This window comes from Salvelinus namaycush, unplaced genomic scaffold (genome assembly GCF_016432855.1).
Source record: "Salvelinus namaycush isolate Seneca unplaced genomic scaffold, SaNama_1.0 Scaffold1538, whole genome shotgun sequence".
Taxonomy (NCBI): Eukaryota; Metazoa; Chordata; class Actinopteri; order Salmoniformes; family Salmonidae; genus Salvelinus; species Salvelinus namaycush.
The window spans coordinates 20,113-24,606 of NW_024058273.1; the positions used below are offsets into that span (position 1 = coordinate 20,113).

The window sequence follows — 4,494 nt, forward strand, 5'->3', positions numbered from 1 at the left end:
CCTATCAAAAGCTTTATTTAAATCTATGCTTAAAACAATTCCCCCCATCTTATCATGATTCATTTTATTTATCACATCTCTAATTGTATTAATTGTATCCGCAATATCTCTACCAGGCACACTATAATTCTGTGTAGGTGCTATAATATCATTTAAAACTTGCTTCATTCTATTTGCCAGTATCTTTGCTAAAATCTTATAATCCGAATTTAATAAACTAATTGGCCTATAATTCTCCAATTTTAATTTACTCCCCTTATTTTTATATAAAATCGTTATCAGCCCTGTCACCATAGATTCAGAAATACTATCATTATCCTCCATATATTGATAAACTTCCAATAAAATAGGTGCTAAAAAACTGGCATATATTTTATAAAACTCTGCAATTATTCCATCTACTCCAGGACTCTTATTTACTTGTAAACCCTTAATCGCATCTTTAACTTCAGTCAATGTTATCTTCCCATCACACATTTGTTTATCCTCTACATTAATTTGCACATCCACACTATCCAATATCTCCTTTACACACCCCTCATCCACCTCCCCTTTCTTAAATAAATCCTTATAAAAATTCTGCACTGTTTCTAAAACCTCTACATAATCATTGACAACTTCACCCTTTATATTTTCGATCTCTCTAATATATGTTCTCCTCTGTTTATTCTTCTCTAAACCAAGAAAAAATGAAGTACATTTCTCCCCCTCCAAAACATACTTTGCCTTACTTCTTATAATTGCACCCTTACACTTATCTATTTCATATTTAGTCAATTGTGCTTTTAATTCCAAAAACTTTCCTATATTATAATTAGGTTCACTGTCACACTTCCTCATTTCTTTATCCAATTTATCCCTCAACTCATTTTCTTCTCTTTTCATCCTACCTCTCTTTTTCCTTGCATATCCTATACTAAAAACTTTTATTTTTTCCTTAACCTTATCCCACCATGAACACTTATCATTCTCTTTCTGCTTATCTTCCATTTCACATGCTATCAAAGATTTAAGTTGTTTCCCATATTCCTCATCTCCCAAATACCCTGCATTCATACACCATATTCCACCCCCTGTTCTTTCCTTATCTAATCCCACTGAAAATGTTAAACCTGCATGATCACTAAAAGTTGTAAAAACATACTTAATATCTTTCATAAAATTCCTTAAACCTTCTTTTACTAAAACCAGATCTATCCTCGTTTGTTTCAAATCCCCTAAAACCACCTGCCTTCTAGAAAATTCTCTTTTTTCTGGATTTTCCTCTCTCCATATATCAATTATTCCTTTTTCTAACATCATCTTCTTTAAAACCCCCCTAGATACATCACTTCTAAAAATAGCTCCTCTTGTCATATCCAGTCTATCCATTTTAACATTAAAATCCCCAACTACAATACAGTTTCCCTCACACCATTTCCCTATTTCTAAAAATAAATCTTTGCGCTCTATTTCAGTATTAGGCGCATAAATATTTATAATTCTAAAAACCATACTCATATATTCAAAATCTACAATTAAAATCCTCCCATTATTATCATTATATATCTGTTTCACATTATCCACCACATCCTTCCTCAATAAAATAGCAACCCCACTTGAATTCCCTCTGCCATTGTTTACATAAATAAAATCCCTCCATATTTTTTTTACTTCTAAAACACATACGTTATCCCAGTGCGTCTCTTGAATACATAAAATATCTGAATTCTTCATTTTTACTATTCTATTAAATTTTCCCATTGTCCTCAAACCATTTGCATTTATTGACATTATATTAACCATTCTAATAAATAAAAAAATAATAAAATATAATTTCATTATTCTCTACCTGTTATCCAGTTTCTTTCCTCTTCCACCCTTTCTCTCCCCCTCTTCCCCCCGCTTTCCGCTTCCTGTATCCTTCCCTCGTTCTTTCAATCTTTTCTCCATCATCCGTATCCGATATCTCTTCCAAGTCCATGTTTTCCAGCCAACTCCCCTTCTTGACATCCACATCTGTTGTGCTCCCCGTGCTCATCGCCGTCTCTGGTATTGTCATCAACTCCATAACCCCATCCATTTCTTCACCCCCCGAGCTACTTGTTAGTGCTGTGCTTTCCCCCACAACCTGTGAGTCCCCCGTGCTTCCCCCCCGTCCACTCCCCCCCTCCTCCTGAAAACTCCCTCTTCTTATTTCTGTGTCCATACTGCTCCCAATTTCATTTATCTTCTGGTCCTTCTTCTTTCTTCCTTCCTCCGTCTCTCCACCTTCCACCACGTCCTCTCCTCCACCTTCTTCTCCTTCTTGCGACAATCCCACTGCTTCCTCATATATTGTTTGACTCCCCTCTTCAGCCCTAACCTCTCCACAGTTGCACTCCGCCAATCTTTTTCTGCATCCACCACAAAAATTCCTTTCCTTCTCTCCATCACATTCTCTCGCATAGTGTCCTTGATTGCCACACTTAAAACACTTAAATTCCGGGCAGTCTTTACTATGTGCCCGGGTTGAATACACATACGACACACTCTGACCTGTTTGTCATGAATGACTCTGAAATATTCTGCTCCCTCCAACGTCTCAATTCTTGTAGAATAAGGTAATGATGTCACTTTTTCTGTGAACTTGACCTTGCAGAAACGTGTCCCGTCAACCACCTCCGTTCCTGGCCAAACTCTCCTCCTTATCTCCGAGACAGCCGCCACTCCCCAGCTACTCAGCTTGCCCAGTATCACACCATCTTCTACATATACTGGGAGATTCATGAACGACACCACCACTTCCTTCACATTAATATCTCTCGCCAGAATCTTTGTATCCTTTATTCTTAATCCATCCATTAGACGTTCTTTTCCTTTTTCATTTCTCATCGTAATTTCGTACTTCTTCTCCCCTTTCATTCGGCATCCCACCACCTCTCCACACACCTCCTTAATTGCTCTTAGTAGTTCCATTGTCGTCACCTTGTCTTCTCCTTCCAACTCAATTGCCACCGTGTATTCCTTGCCATATTTCATTTCTTCTTTATCTTCATTTTTCTTCCGTTGCGCTTTTTCGTTGTCTTTGTCCATTCCGTTTGTCTTTTCCATGTTGTCCGTCATAGTAAAAAAATGAATCCAAAAAACTCTCCCCCAAGCAGAAAAACTGCAAGGGGGAAGACTAACCAAACTTAAAACTATTCAACTGAAGAAAATAATAAATTATATTGCAAAAACCAATTAATTAACAAAAATAGCTCTCGAGCAAACACTCTCCAGCAAACACTCACTCACAGCTCAGACACTCGCACCTGTCGTCACTTCTCCAATCAGGAAATGCGCATTCAGGCTGGTATGGCCGTAAGCGAAGGTACATCTCTTGGTACACCATATAAAGTCAAAGTGAGTCTGATAAACAGACATTGCATTCTCACCAATTAGATAAGCAGCTTGAACTTTGGCTCACTCCAAAAGTGGAAGAAATTACATATACTGTAGCCATCACTTTTTAGCACAGATAGTTGGATGAAATACAAACAAACCTTGCTAACATTTCAAAGCGAGGGCACATATTTCAGCCTTGTGGGAAAAAACGGACAAATACAATGACTTCTGACAAATACATCATCAGCAACAGTTTCCCATGCAGCTATCCTACTAGCCACAATAAATACACAAAAGCTCTGGATGTTGAAAACCTATTGCATTGTTCTGTGCTAAGGAGGAACGCATGTATGGACAATTTCATATTGGAAGCGCATGACACATCATGACCGGGGGGAGGGTTAGAGCTGGCTTCTCAACTATCTCTTGATTGAAGTACCAGCGTGGCATAAATACAATGCTGCATTTCGCAACATAATGTTTCGACAAAATGCCAACAATGTTTTGCTACAAACAAATGTTTCCACCTTTCGATTGGATCCACAAAGTCTCTTTCACAACTGACTTCAAAGATCTCCATAAGCACAGTCAGTTGACTCAAGTCATCCTCAAGCCTGCCGCCAAGCAAAGGTTTATTATTACAAAGACATCAGAGTAAGCGCAAACGACCACTACCATAAATTATGCAATCGAGATTCCCACATATGGAAAATTCGCAAGGGGTCAGCACAGCCAGAGTGCAATGGCTGAGCCCCACACTGGGTGAACCACCTTCTTGATCACGGTATCTCTTCTGCTTAGTGGAGGAAAAGTCTCTCCAGTGCCAACATTTTCCGCTAACGGTAACCACTTTGTGTTCTGATAATATCGTATCACATCGACCTGCGTTAAATGCCGTTTAGGAATGCACTTGCACACAGAGTGGTGAAAAAGTAGTTTATTTTGTTTACTAGATTATATCAGTGAACCACTAGATTCCCATCATGCAACACTGTCGAAAAAATCACCAATTACTTTTTAATATCTTAACCTATCTGATATCACAAATGTTTGCGATATGACGAAATACAATCACATTCAGACACACACACACACACACACAGACAAATGCATGAAACCAATTGATTTATTATCGATAACATCTCACAT

General features: G+C 38.1%; 1 non-coding gene across 1 annotated transcript; it reads right to left on the bottom strand.

The window, feature by feature from the left end:
• Positions 1–3,988: 3,988 nt before the first annotated feature.
• Positions 3,989–4,149, bottom strand: LOC120036978. The gene has a single exon (XR_005474714.1). It is a non-coding gene; the product is annotated as a U1 spliceosomal RNA (small nuclear RNA).
• Between the last annotated feature and the right edge of the window lie 345 nt (positions 4,150–4,494).